This window comes from Oncorhynchus gorbuscha, linkage group LG21 (assembly GCF_021184085.1).
Source record: "Oncorhynchus gorbuscha isolate QuinsamMale2020 ecotype Even-year linkage group LG21, OgorEven_v1.0, whole genome shotgun sequence".
NCBI classification, from domain to species: domain Eukaryota; kingdom Metazoa; phylum Chordata; class Actinopteri; order Salmoniformes; family Salmonidae; genus Oncorhynchus; species Oncorhynchus gorbuscha.
Window position 1 is genome coordinate 20,191,752 of NC_060193.1, and position 15,748 is coordinate 20,207,499.

Below are 15,748 nucleotides of genomic sequence, written 5' to 3' on the forward strand. Positions count from 1 at the left end.
GTTGTGAAAGTGTGTGAGCTGTAACACGACAGTGTTGCAATCCTCCAGGGTCCATGTTGTACAATGTTATGTGTCTGTCTGTCTGTTATGCTAGCAGGCTGTCTTTCTGTTAGGCTAGCAGGCTGTCTGTTAGGCTGTCTATCTGTCAGGCTGTCTGTCTGTTAGGCTAGCAGGCTGTCTGTCTGTTAGGCTAGCAGGCTGTCTGTCTGTTATGCTAGCAGGATGTCTGTCTGTTAGAATAGCAGGCAGTCTGCTTGCTGTCTGGCTGTCTGTCAGGCTGTCTGTCAGGCTGTCTGGCCATCTAGCTGTCTGTCTGTCAGGCTGTATGTTAGACTTTCTGGTTCTCACTAATTCAGACTATTCACTTCAATTAAGCAATTAAATATGGCTTCTGATTTATGTATTTGGGAAGCCCGGTTGCTGAGCCTAAAGGCCTATGATCACACACACACACACACACACACACACACACACACACACACACACACACACACACACACACACACACACACACACACACACACACACACACACACACACACACACACACACACACACACACACACACACACACACACACACACACACACACACACACACACACACACACACTGACCCACTGATTCCACAAGCTAATTCCAAGCATGTCCAATTATAGAAAGGTTTTGAGAACATGAGTCTCTAGGAAGATTCCTTCTGCCTCAGATTAGAACTAAATGGTGTGAGACTGTCAGGAAAGGGGGATGAGGAGATGGAGGGGATGAGAGGAGTAGAGTGGGGAGGAGGCGATGGAAAGGAGGAGGGGATGATAGGGGAGGAGTGGAATGGAGTGGGAGGGAGATGGATGAGAGGAGGGGAGTGGAATGGGGAGGAGGGGATGAAAGGGGAGGAGTGGAGTGGGGAGGAGGAGATAGTTGAGAGGAGAGGAGGGGATGGAGCAGAGGAGTGTATGAGAGGGGAGGAGGGGTGGGGAGGAGGGGATGAGAGTGGCGAGAAGGGGATGAGAGGGGAGGAGTGGAGTGGGGAGGAGGAGGAGAAAACAATAGGTTACATTAAATGAGCGCTTCCACTGGTTTATCAAAACGGTCAATGTTGAATAAGACATTTACATTTTACATTTAAGTCATTTAGCAGACGCTCTTATCCAGAGCGACTTACAAATTGGTGCATTCACCTTATGACATCGAGTGGAACAGTCACTTTACAATAGTGCATCTAAATCTTAAAGGGGGTGAGAGGGATTACTTATCCTATCCTAGGTATTCCTTAAAGAGGTGGGGTTTCAGGTGTCTCCGGAAGGTGGTGATTGACTCCGCTGTCCTGGCGTCGTGAGGGAGTTTGTGCCACCATTGGGGGGCCAGAGCAGCGAACAGTTTTGACTGGGCTGAGCGGGAGCTGTACTTCCTCAGTGGTAGGGAGGCGAGCAGGCCAGAGGTGGATGAACGCAGTGCCCTTGTTTGGGTGTAGGGCCTGATCAGAGCCTGGAGGTACTGAGGTGCCGTTCCCCTCACAGCTCCGTAGGCAAGCACCATGGTCTTGTAGCGGATGCGAGATTCAACTGGAAGCCAGTGGAGAGAACGGAGGAGCGGGGTGACGTGAGAGAACTTGGGAAGGTTGAACACCAGACGGGCTGCGGCGTTCTGGATGAGTTGAAGGGGTTTAATGGCACAGGCAGGGAGCCCAGCCAACAGCGAGTTGCAGTAATCCAGACGGGAGATGACAAGTGCCTGGATTAGGACCTGCGCCGCTTCCTGTGTGAGGCAGGGTCGTACTCTGCGGATGTTGTAGAGCATGAACCTACAGGAACGGGCCACCGCCTTGATGTTGGTTGAGAACGACAGGGTGTTGTCCAGGATCACGCCAAGGTTCTTAGCGCTCTGGGAGGAGGACACAATGGAGTTGTCAACCGTGATGGCGAGATCGTGGAACGGGCAGTCCTTCCCCGGGAGGAAGAGCAGCTCCGTCTTGCCGAGGTTCAGCTTGAGGTGGTGATCCGTCATCCACACTGATATGTCTGCCAGTGAATCCATAAATTGGATATACTGTATGTGAAATAGCCATGAATCCTGTGATTTTTACAGTTTTATTTAAGGGCTGGGGATATCTATGTTGCAATACATTATGTATCAACCACTGTCTGTGCATGCATTACATTATTTTACATCACAACTCTGAATGCACACCCTCCACCAGCATTACTATTAACAATGAGAAAAGAAAGCGAGTTAAGGGCTAATGCTAAGCTAGTCCCTGACTAGCTGATATGGTGATCAAATTTTATTTGTCTCATACACGTGTTTAGCAGATGTTATTGCGTGTAGCGAAATGCTTGATGATGATTTGATGATGTCGTGCCAGTACAACACTGGCACTCTAGCAAGTTTAGATTACATTACAGTGAGTACTGAATGTGAGTGTGTGTGTGTTGTCATCTGCGTGTGTATGTCATATTACATACAGTATGATTGGTGTTCATAAAGGCGTGTCAGTGTAGGAGTAGGTGCAATTTTACGCCAAATGTAATCCCATTTGTTTTAACCCTTCAAATGGTTACACAACGTGTGTGTGTTTATACATACAGTACAGGTACAGTATATCGACGAGCACACAAGGTGTGAGCACCTGCACGAGCAGATATGTAGCCACAGGGTGCTGCTATGCTGGTGTGTAGGTTATGGAGTGTAGGATTGTAGTGAGCTTCCATCTCATACAGAATCAAAGTGCACGCACACACAAAGTCATTTTCATTATGATGAACCTGACTTATTCAGCAAACAAACAAGTTTTCATTTATTTACATATGCCTGTAGGTTGCAATAATGAATATAGAATGAACAATAGCTCATTGGAAATAGTACAACGCTACAGTAAAACACATGCGAGGATAATGTAGTTATTCAGATGAGCAGCAGTGTTGTTTTAGGCCCCCCAGGTGTTTGCAGTGTTTTTCACTTTCTTCTGTTAGATGCAGAGTGGGGGAACAACACCGGTGTTCATGGAGTTGCAAGAGTTGTAGTGCTTCTCCACTGAGGAGTGTGTGTGAAGTCCCCATAAGGATAGTAAAAAAAGGACAATTCAGACAAATGGAGACATTTTGCCGATCCCCAAAATGAACATTTTAGGCTTAGGCGTTTTAAGGTTACAATTAGGGTTAGAATTAGGGTTTGGGGGTTAGGGTTAGGTTTAATAGGGTTAAGGGTTAGGGAAAATTGGATTTTGAACGGGAATCAACTGTTTGGCCCCCACGAGGATGGTGTGGTTCGTGTTGTGCTGTGTTTTTGCCATGTTCAAAGTGTTCCCTGATCCACTGAAGTGTTGAATACATCTAAGAACAGACATACTCCTCCTCTCTCTTTTCTTCCATGTCTCTCCATATCCCTTGCCTTCCTTCGGGGAGTTAGCTATCACTTCATGTCATTCGGCATGAATTACTATGTCTTTGGACGGCCATTCATCTCTTGTCTATCTGCTTTATCTCTCCATCCCGTGTATTACCTGACCATAAATTGATCAGAGAGATCAAGAGCTGGATTTTCAGCTGTTAAGCTCCCCATAAATTGCCCCTGGATTCTATTTTAAATGCAAAATGTCCTCCCTTTTGAGAGCGTATTATATTATATTAATACTATTCACTCTACATTTGTAAGTGGGAGAGAGAGACCGTGTGGATGCTTGTGCAATAGAGAGTTCAAATGTGTGTGTATGTGCGTGTGAGATATGGTTATTAAACAGGGTTAAGCGATGGAGGTTCACCCACTCCGTTTGCCCGGTGTTACCAGGGGGTCGTTTCTCCTTTCATCTTTCCCTCCTTCTCTCCCCAGTCAGTACACACTGAGAGAGAGAGAGAGAACTGCAGTGTAGGTCATCTGGAGTCCTGGAGGACTCAAAGGAGAGGGAGGGAGGGGGGCAACTAACTCTTGCCCACTCGGCCACACTTTGAAGTTTCACTTCCTCTTCTGATCCGTCTCCCAAACACAACTCCCATTCAACCCTTCATGAAGAGGGTGTGAGAGTGTGTGTGTGACTTCTACACACACTCCTCTCTGCATCTCATCCATCTGTCTATCTCTGTGTACCACCTACAGGTACTGTAGCAATGTGTGAAATTGTGTCCATTCCCTTTGTCTCTGTCTCTGTGTGTGTGTGTGTGTGTGTGTGTGTGTGTGTGTGTGTGTGTGTGTGTGTGTGTGTGTGTGTGTGTGTGTGTGTGTGTGTGTGTGTGTGTGTGTGTGTGTGTGTGTGTGTGTGTGTGTGTGTGTGTGTGTGTGTGTGTGTGTGTGTGTGTGTGTGTGTGTGTGTGTGTGTGTGTGTGTGTGTGTGTGTGTGTGTGCGCGCACGCTTGTGAGTGAGGAGAGGAAAACATCAAGACGCCAAATCAATGAGAACTAGTCGTTGGGCAGAAAGGAAGACACTTCATTGAAAGATGCAACACAGGTTATACAGTATATCTACGAGAGTGTTAAACAAATTAGCAAATGTGTTTTGTCAGACCTTTTACTTTTCAAAACGTTTTGCCATGTTTGTTTGTGATCAGAGTTGCTGTTGCATGTGTCTGTGTGTGTTACTTTGGGGTGTAGTCCTTCTTCCCACATCTGCAATGCAGCAGAAAAGAGACACAAAATTGAAAGAGAAAAGCTCACATGCTTTGACAAAAGCACTAAGTCAAGGTCCCGTTCTCAGATATTTTGTTTCTGAAGCTGCTTGACAAAATCGTTTTCTATTGAGGCCCTGACCCAACCCAGCCCTGAGTTTAATGCTAAAATACCACTGGCCAGTAGATATCTCCAATCTCTGTTAGTCCTCAGAGTAGTGCTGCATTTTAAAGGTACAGTCCTGTCCTGAAGCACATCTGCAATGCACACACAGCACTTCTGCATGTCGGGCTGGGCCGGCGCAGATGTGAATCACAGAGGTCACCTTTAAAATAGGAGCTAAGCTGGGGAGCTGCCCCACCACTGAGGTACTGCATACTGTTTGTCTCAATGGGCTTTTTCTGGTTAAATAAATAAATACAAGGCCTGGGTTCAATAGTATTTGGAATCATTACAAATACTTCATGTGGGCTTGATTGAGCTGTCCTGGCACAATGGAAGTAATAAAATACCGGCAAGAATGCAAACCCTACCCTTATGGCACTGCAGGCAGACTAGGGCAAACAAATGTTATTTGAATTGTATTTGAGCCTAGGCCTGCTGCACAGTAACTACTATGGTATGATGGTATGCTGAAAATATATTACTGTTTTTTAAAGTGGGATCTTGTTGGTAAAGACTGAGATTGATTGTTATTTGATTGTCAAGGGGGTATGTTGTTGGGGTTATTGTGACTGTTGTAAAGAATGTACTTTTGGGGGATTCTGTCCATAGCATTGGAGTTGTTTCATGTATATATCTTAGTTGGTCCATCCATATATGTTTCTTTCTTGATTTGATCTTGTTTTTGTTTGGTATTTCAATACATATCCATGACTGGTTTCAAATCGGACTCTGATATGTACCGCCAACCCAACACTGAACCCCAACTCAACACTGAACCCCAACCCAACACTGAACCCCAACTCAACACTGAACCCCAACCCAACACTGAACCCCAACCCAACACTGAACCCCAACCCAACACTGAACCCCAACTCAACACTGAACCCCAACCCAACACTGAACCCCAACCCAACACTGAACCCCAACTCAACACTGAACCCCAACCCAACACTGAACCCCAACTCAACACTGAACTCCAACCCAACACTGAACCCCAACCCAACACTGAACCCCAACTCAACACTGAACCCCAACCCAACACTGAACCCCAACTCAACACTGAACCCCAATCCAACACTGAACCCCAACTCAACACTGAACCCCAACCCAACACTGAACCCCAACCCAACACTGAACCCCAACTCAACACTGAACCCCAACCCAACACTGAACCCCAACTCAACACTGAATCCCAACCCAACACTGAACCCCAACTCAACACTGAACCCCAACCCAACACTGAACCCCAACTCAACAATGTAAACAAAAAGGCAAAGAGAAAAGTGAAATATTAGTGAGTGATTGTGTGTAAAGACAGAAGGATATTCATCTTTTGGCTACTATGTCTTCCGGAGCCCTAGTACTCCTCACCATGGATACATACTTGTCAATCAAACTGGATGACCTCTGACCTATGACCCCTGAGAGGAATCTAATTGGCTCTCCAGCAGCATGCAGACTGCTCATTCACTGTCTCTCTCTCTCTATCTCTCTCTCTCTCTCTCTCTCTCTCTCTCTCTCTCTCTCTCTCTCTCTCTCTCTCTCTCTCTCTCTCTCTCTCTCTCTCTCTCTCTCTCTCTCTCTCTCTCTCTCTCTCTCTCTCTCTCTCACACACACACACACACACACACACACACACACACACACACACACACACACACACACACACACACACACACACACACACACACACACACACACACACACACACACATACCGTATAACCCACGTGTGTGATTCTGCCATTGATAAAAGGGGTCTGCTTCGTACATTGGAGCCCCTTACAGTTTTGTATTGCATGGATGATCCGAGTTATTGTGATGATGATGACTATGATGATGATGATGAAGTCTTCCAAAAAGGGATTTTACTAAATTCTCCATATTACTTGTTTCATGTCTTCCAATGAAAAATCAGTACTTCAGTCTTCCAGCTAACAACAAAACCACGATGACACTATTTTTGTACCAAAACAATGGGACTATCATATCCATGGAAACGTGGCAGGGGGGGGCAGATGTGCATCGCAGTGTGCCCCCTGTTGCACACAAAGTGGACAACAACACCATACAATCTACAAGCAAAACACCGAACCATGTATCACTGAAAAAACAGAGAATGGGACAATAAAGATCTATCTAAGGCTGTTTTGAGCACTATAGCCTACGGCAGTGGAGAGAGTCACAGATGGACTGTACTACAAGCATGCATGCGTCCAACTTTTACAGGATACATACAAAAAGAAAGACAAGGAGTCCTATATTTACTCCCCCCCTCCCTTCCCCCAATACACACTCTACTCCTCCTTGAACCCTTGTCTTCTCTGCTTTTGCAATATGATCTGTATTCATTTCTATAATAACTTACACAAAGTCAAGGGAGACATGTTATTGGATATAATTGAATAAAATCGAATATATTTGTATGATTGTAAAAAAAAAAAAACTGGTCTCATGTGTCTTTGAATTGTGTACTGCGCTTTCTTCCATAGCCTGCTTGTTACAAATAGGCCTATGCAAATAAACAAGATTATTCTGATTTTTCAAGGTTATTACTGTGTTCACCAATAACTAATTTCTTGACGTTGATTTTTGCATATGACTAGCTTACATAATTAAGACATCATTGCTGGTCATATCTGATAGATTAATAATCTGATTCCTTATTCAGATGCAACCTAACCTATCTTTATGGGCTAGTGCTATCCGGGATCCATGGAATGTACAACTCCATTGAAGTTTAAATTGAAAAAGATGAAGGTAAGGGTTAAGATTTTAGGGTTAGGTGAGGATTAAGGTTAGGGTAAGGTTAGGATGAGGGTTATGGTTAGGGTGAGGGTTAAGGTTAGGTAAGGGGACAAAAACTTACATTTACATTTACATTTAAGTCATTTAGCAGACGCTCTTATCCAGAGCGACTTACAAATTACCCACAAGGAGTACAGGGTGCACGAGCACATAGACAATTACCCCACGTATTTTATGAACTTCTAGTTAAAACCACAATACAATTTTAATACATTGTAAAAATAGATGAAGTGGTCCCAGAACACTCAAATCTTCCAACCAGAATAAAGGGTAGTTAGTTCCCTGTAATGATTGTTAGTGGTCACTAGATGGACTAAATTACCATCCACAGTGAACTTTAAAAACATAACAAATATGAAAGGATAAATTAATTAATAAATATATATATATATATTTGCCTCAAAAGGTTGTAAGTACTGATGTTGGCAACTTTACATAAATAAGTGCTAATTGTTGAAACAAGTGCAATAAGAGGAGGGGTAGAATTCAAAATAGCCTCCTTTTAAATTCAAAAGAGGAAAAACTATATTCTGTTATCATGCAAATCACAAAAACAACACAAGAAATCCCATGAAGATTATGTAAGAAATATTTTTAATAGAGGATCTATTAAAATTGGGTCAGAGGTGAATTGGTAATATATATAGTAGTGCCACCCCACATAAACAACATGTTGTAAAAAAGACCAGTGGGGGCAAGTCATTTGTTATCCACCTTTTCTCGGCTGCCAATCTTTGGGCCTTGGACCACCCCACCCCCAACTCGAGGCCAGCGATAGAGAGATATGTTCTCTTTTCAAATCAAATCTAATCAAATCAAATCTTATTTGTCACATACACTTGGTTAGCAGATGTTAATGCGAGTGTAGCGAAATGCTTGTGCTTCTAGTTCCGACAATGCAGTAATAACCAACAAGTAATCTAACTAACAATTCCAAAACGACTGTCTTATACACAGTGTAAGGGGATAAAGAATATGTACATGAAGATATATGAATGAGTGATGGTACAGAGCAGCATAGGCAAGATACAGTAGATGGTATCGAGTACAGTATATACATATGAGATGAGTATGTAAACAAAGTGGCATAGTTAAAGTGGCTAGTGATACATGTATAACATAAGGATGCAGTAGATGATATAGAGTACAGTATATATGTATGCATATGAGATGAATAATGTAGGGTATGTAACATTATATTAGGTAGCATTGTTTAAAGTGGCTAGTGATATATTTTACATAATTTCCCATCAATTCCCATTATTAAAGTGGCTGGAGTTGAGTCAGTGTCAGTGTCAGTGTGTTGGCAGCAGCCTCTCACTGTTAGTGATGGCTGTTTAACAGTCTAATGGCCTTGAGATAGAAGCTGTTTTTCAGTCTCTCGGTCCCAGCTTTGATGCACCTGTACTGACGTCGCCTTCTGGATGATAGCGGGGTGAACAGGCAGTGGCTCGGGTGGTTGTTGTCCTTGATGATCTTTATGGCCTTCCTGTAACATCGGGTGGTGTAGGTGTCCTGGAGGGCAGGTAGTTTGCCCCCGGTGATGTGTTGTGCAGACCTCACTACCCTCTGGAGAGCCTTACGGTTGTGGGCGGAGCAGTTGCCGTACCAGGCGGTGATACAGCCCGCCAGGATGCTCTCGATTGTGCATCTGTAGAAGTTTGTGAGTGCTTTTGGTAACAAGCCGAATTTCTTCAGCCTCCTGAGGTTGAAGAGGCGCTGCTGCGCCTTCTTCACGATGCTGTCTGTGTGAGTGGACCAATTCAGTTTGTCTGTGATGTGTATGCCGAAGAATTTAAAACTTGCTACCCTCTCCACTACTGTTCCATCGATGTGGATAGGGGGGGTGTTCCCTCTGCTGTTTCCTGAAGTCCACAATCATCTCCTTAGTTTTGTTGACGTTGAGTGTGAGGTTATTTTCCTGACACTACACTCCGAGGGCCCTCACCTCCTCCTTGTAGGCCGTCTGTGTCGTCCGCAAACTTGATGATTGAGTTGGAGGCGTGCGTGGCCACGCAGTCGTGGGTGAACAGGGAGTACAGGACAGGGCTCAGAACGCACCCTTGTGGGGCCCCAGTGTTGAGGATCAGCGCTGTGGAGATGTTGTTGCCTACTCTCACCACCTGGGGCGGCCCGTCAGGAAGTCCAGTACCCAGTTGCACAGGGCGGGGTCGAGACCCAGGGTCTCGAGCTTGATGACGAGCTTGGAGGGTACTATGGTGTTGAATGCCGAGCTGTAGTCGATGAACAGCATTCTCACATAGGTATTCCTCTTGTCCAGATGGGTTAGGGCAGTGTGCAGTGTGGTTGAGATTGCATCGTCTGTGGACCTATTTGGGCGGTAAGTAAATTGGAGTGGGTCTAGGGTGTCAGGTAGGGTGGAGGTGATATGGTCCTTGACTAGTCTCTCAAAGCACTTCATGATGACGGAAGTGAGTGCTACGGGGCGGTAGTCGTTTAGCTCAGTTACCTTAGCTTTCTTGGGAACAGGAACAATGGTGGCCCTCTTGAAGCATGTGGGAACAGCAGACTGGTATAGGGATTGATTGAATATGTCCGTAAACACACCGGCCAGCTGGTCTGCGCATGCTCTGAGAGTGCGGCTGGGGATGCCGTCTGGGCCTGCAGCCTTGCGAGGGTTAACACGTTTAAATGTCTTACTCACCTCGGCTGCAGTGAAGGAGAGTCCGCATGTTTTCGTTGCAGGCCGTGTCAGTGGCACTGTATTGTCCTCAAAGCAGGCAAAAAAGTTATTAAGTCTGCCTGGGAGCAAGACATCCTGGTCCGTGACTGGGCTGGTTTTCTTCTTGTAGTCCGTGATTGACTGTAGACCCTGCCACATGCCTCTTGTGTCTGAGTCGTTGAATTGAGATTCTACTTTGTCTCTGTACTGACGCTTAGCTTGTTTGATAGCCATGTGTACGAAAGTGTACATATGATTCTGTAATTTCATCCACTCTCTCTTTGTAATACATGTGTTGTTTTAGACATTTCAGCAATTGATTTTTGGTTTCTCCTACATACAGTTTGTTATATTCTTTACATTCTATCAAATAGACCAGATTGGATGACTCCAGCTGGAAGTTCTGCCAAACCGGAGCCCCCATTCCCATATATTCATTTTGCGGGTGTTTCCCACATCTAAAACGAGGATTAACCTGCACTTTCCCACTACCTATGGAAGCATTCACTAAAGATGTCGGCGAGGTTCTTGTTTCTCCTAAACGCTGAAATGAAGTTCAACGGTTTCAAGGGCTCAGAACGATTCTGTGTCTCCTCAAAATGTTTCTTAACATTAGAGTTAAGCTTCATTGAGGGTTTTTGAAAAAGTTGTTAACAAATGGAGTAATGTCAAACTCATTGGAATGGCTAGGAGGTTCCCCACACTCGAGGTCCCGCTTCACCTCTGCTTTGACTGTCCAGACGAATCTCTTGGTGTAGCCCCATATGTCTGAGTGCTTTAATTGCCTCCCTAAGCTGTTAGTGACTTAACCACCACAGGTGCATGTTCAATAATTGGTTATGGTTCATTCAACAAGCACGGGAAACAGTGCTGGAACCCTTTACAATGAAGATCTGTGAAGTTATTCCGATTTTTACAAATGATCTTTTGGTAGACTGAGAAAGTGACTTTTAGTCTAGTTTTGATGTCTTCCCTATTATTCTACAACGTAGAAATGGAAAACCCTTGAATGAGTAGGCGTGTCCAAACTTTTGACTGATACTGTACAGTGTGTATATACATTGACGTTACGCAGAATTGATATTATACATGTTATATTGGACATATTAGACATGCATACACACACACAAACACACACACACACACGCACCCAACCACACACACTCCACCCCACCCTCCTCCTCTCCCGTGGCTACACACCACAGAGGACACAACAGAGTTCTGTGGTCAGGTTAATGTGACACAGAGGGGATTTGTAGAGCCTATTGGATTATTTGGGAAGTTACTGAATGGAAGAACGTACAAAAAGGGATTCTGTGTGTTAACGTTAGCTGGCCCGTGTCATTCACCAGTTAATGAATTCTAATGGGGATTCGTCTCTCGTTTCCTTTCTGAGGAGACAGGGAGCCCTGAAGTGATGCTCCCATTGTGTTACAGTACAATGTAAAAAAAACACATATTGATGAATTAGACAAAAATGGCAAATTAACCTTGAAAACACTCACTCCTACTGACAAACATATGGATAAATGCACATACAATGCTCCTAGCAAGTGACATAACAAAGGTGCAGAAAGGACCTGATTCAGGCTGTTTTCACACTGTAAGTGTTTGTGCCACAAGGATGGTGTGTGTCTTTGCTTGCATGTGTGTATGAGAACTTGAGGGGCTCCATAGAGACACACAGAGCTGAGCCGAGACAGAGCGAGACACTTTACATTCAGAGCCCCAGGGAGCTGGGCTTAAATGTGTCCTTGTACAGTCTGTGTATTGTGCTGCTATGCATGGCCACTTCTCTCACAGTGTGACCCTCTCTCTCTAACTCCTCTCCCACAGTAGCCAAAAGAGAAACACGTTCACAGGCATGTGGCTGTTCACTAGCTGTGTGTGTGTGTGTGTGTGTGTGTGTGTGTGTGTGTGTGTGTGTGTGTGTGTGTGTGTGTGTGTGTGTGTGTGTGTGTGTGTGTGTGTGTGTGTGTGTGTGTGTGTGTGTGTGTGTGTGTGTGTGTGTGTGTGTGTGTGTGTGTGTGTGTGTGTGTGTGTGTGTGTGTGTGTGTGTGTGTGTGTGTGTCAAAGCCTGACTGAAGCTTCTGTGCCTGTGATCACCCATGAGAGGCTGTGTGTGTAGGAAGAATACGGGTAGGAAGAGGAAGGTTATAGGAGAACTACACCATCTCTGCACACTGATAGACTCATACTGGCCCATGTAGAGTCCAAAGATTCCCACAGGCTGGTGGTGGACCATTCTTGATACACACAGGAAACTGTTGAGTGTGAAAAACCCAGCAGTGTTGCAGTTCTTGACACAAACCGGTGACACAAACCTACTACCATACCCTGTTCATAGGCACTTAAATATTTTGTCTTGCCCATGCACCCTCTGAATGGCATGCACAATCCATGTCTCAATTGTCTCAAGGCTTAAAAATAATTATTTAACCTGTCTCCTCCCCTTCATCTACACTGACTGAAGTGGATTAAACAAGCGACATCAATAAGGGACAATAGCTTTCACCTGGATTCACCTGGTCAGTCTATGCCATGGAAAGAGCAGGTGTCCATAATGTTTTGTAGCCTACTCTGTATATGTGTTACGGATAAAGGTATCCTGAGTGTGTGTGTGTGTGTGTGTATCCTGTGTTCTTTTCTCTCCTTCTCCCCTCACAGGTGAAAATCATCACTCCCCAATCAGTCAGTCATCAATCAGAAGACACACCTCCTCCTGTTTCCTACCCAATCACAGTTCCTTTCCCTTGGTTTAAAAACCCTGTCAGTTGTTTGCTCTAGAGCGCAATCTCTCTGTAAATGCCATATATCTGTAGATCGCTCTGTTTCACCCTCTCCTACTATGTCTCTCTATCGCTCTTTATGTATTGAGCTCTCATTTGTTTGAGCACCTGCATATCACTTTGTCCTCACCTGTGAGTATTGATTTTGGTTATGGTGTTTGTTTGCTGGTGGGAAAAGGGGGAACCAAGACAAGTCGCCCATGGGCATACACTACCCGTAGGTAAACTTTGTTAAAAACACTAGTTAGAACTGGGTGGACCACCCACTGTATTTTTGGTTAGTTAGCTGTTGTTGAAATAGGCTAGTCTAGCTTAGGGGTGTTTTGGATGCTTATTGTTTCTTTCCTTGGGTCCAGCTCAGCCCCTTCCCCCCCCCCCCTCCATTACCATGTGTTTGACAGTAATTTAGTTGTCTGTGGTTATTTCGTTCTCACTTTTACTTTTTCACTATTATAATGTGCATGATTTATGTTACGGGCCTCGTTACCATCTCCCCTAGACTGTCGGGCCAAAAGGGATTCGTAACAATATGGTTCTATAAATTAAGACTATCAATACATTCATCTGTTCAAACGATTATTATTATGAGGCTAAACTGATCCTAAATATATTCCAATGTGTGGTAAGCGTTCTAGTACATTAATACATCATTATTACACTGATCCTAGATCTGTGCTATTTCACCAGCATCGGGCGGCAGGTAGAAGTTGAAAATGGATGCAGGGGATGATGTTGATGATGTAGTAAAGAGGCTTCCTCTCGATGATGAGGTAGGTGATGCCTTCATACAGGCCATCACGGTTCGCATTCTTCCTGCTGGGTGGGTGACGGATGTACCACTCACCACTCTCTGGAGACATTTGGTGTACATTATGTATGTCACGAACCTTGCCGAAGATGGTGTCTCTTCCTGTTCGGGCGGTGCTCTGCGGTCGTCGTCGCCGGCCTATTAGCTACCATCGATTCCCTTTTCGTTTGTATTGGGTAATTGGGTACACCTGTTTACTATTAGGATTTGTTTGTAGGGTATATAAGGGTACTAGGCCCGCTGGGTATTTGTGCGGGCTTGTTTGTGTTACTCTGTGTTTGATGGTGTGAGTTATTCGTATATTTATTCTCCGGACTATTTTGTCCTGTTTTTTGGACCGGCAACTTGTATACGCCCTGTGTGTTGGCGTGACTGTTTTGTTGCACTGGGGAATAAATTTTAAAGAAAGACTGAACCCTGCTCTCTGTGCCTGATTCCACCCACCACTCCTATTTGATCGTAACAATGTATTAGTGTAGGAAAGTGACTTTGGAAACCACATTGAGCATAGGGTGTGTGTGTGTGTGTGTGTGTGTGTGTGTGTGTGTGTGTGTGTGTGTGTGTGTGTGTGTGTGTGTGTGTGTGTGTGTGTGTGTGTGTGTGTGTGTGTGTGTGTGTGTGTGTGTGTGTGTGTGTGTGTGTGTGTGTGTGTGTGTGTGTGTGCGTCTGATGTATCACTCGCCACTCTCAATACTAGGGGTGTGCTGAGCAATTTTCTGGATACGATTATGATCAGAGTTTTTTTTTTTTGTGATTGTCCGTGATTAGATGTATTATTTTGGGTGCCAGGAAGCAGCTTTCTCATGTCAGTCAAAAGAGTTTCTTAACCCCTGTCACGATCGTCTGAATGGACCAAGGAGCAGCGAACTTAAAGTTCCACATGTTTAATATGAAACTCACCAAAAACAATACAGAAGAAACCGAAACGTGATATTCTGGGCTGCTCACAGGCAGCTATACAAAAACAAGATCCCACAAACAGGTGGGAAAAGGCTGCCTTAATATGATCCCCAATCAGAGACAACCATAGACAGCTGCCTCTGATTGGGAACCATACCAGGCCAACAAAGAAATAGAGAACATAGATTGCCCGCCCTAGTCACACCCTGACCTAACCAAATAGAGAATTAAAAGAATCTCTAAGGTCAGGGCGTGACAACCCTAATGGACATGGGCAAGGTTCTACGTGGTCTAAACAACTCAACTGGCTTGTTTGCCAGTCTGTAAAGAGAAAGGGCTGCTCTGATTGGACAGAGTGAAGCTGCATTTCTCTGTCCACTCGCTTCATAAGTTCACCCGATCACTTTCCCAAGCATGTACTCGTTCTGATCATTTAGATGGTTACATCTTGTTACTGTAATGAATCACACGGCGAGGATGCTTGCTATCAAGCTATCAATGTGTTTAACATCAAACAAGAGGGAAAAACGTGAAACGCTGCTGCACATTCTGACTGAGTGAAAGCAAACTTGAGGACACACAGACACACACACACCCCTCCACACGCTGCTCCTAATCTGCAGCTTTTTTTGCAGTAAGAACATGCAGGGAGGTATTTTGCATATTAGGCTTATTCAAAAACAAGTATCATCTGAGCCGATCCGACGGTCAACTGTCAACTTACGGATACGAATACGAGGATGGCCATGTCGACACACCCCTACTCAATCCCCTTCTCATCCAGGATGTGTGTGTGTCTTCTCATATCGTCATCACTGAAGCCCTCATCACATTGTATCTCTTTGATCTCGTTGCCCCGGTTATCCAGGGCGTACTGCAGGTCCACCTCTGATGTAGGTCTAGAACACAATGGTGCAGCTCTGCCGGTCAACGGGAAGTACGCCACCTGGACACAGGAAACAGGAAGAGGAGGGGGTGTTACGACAAAGAAGTTAACAGACACA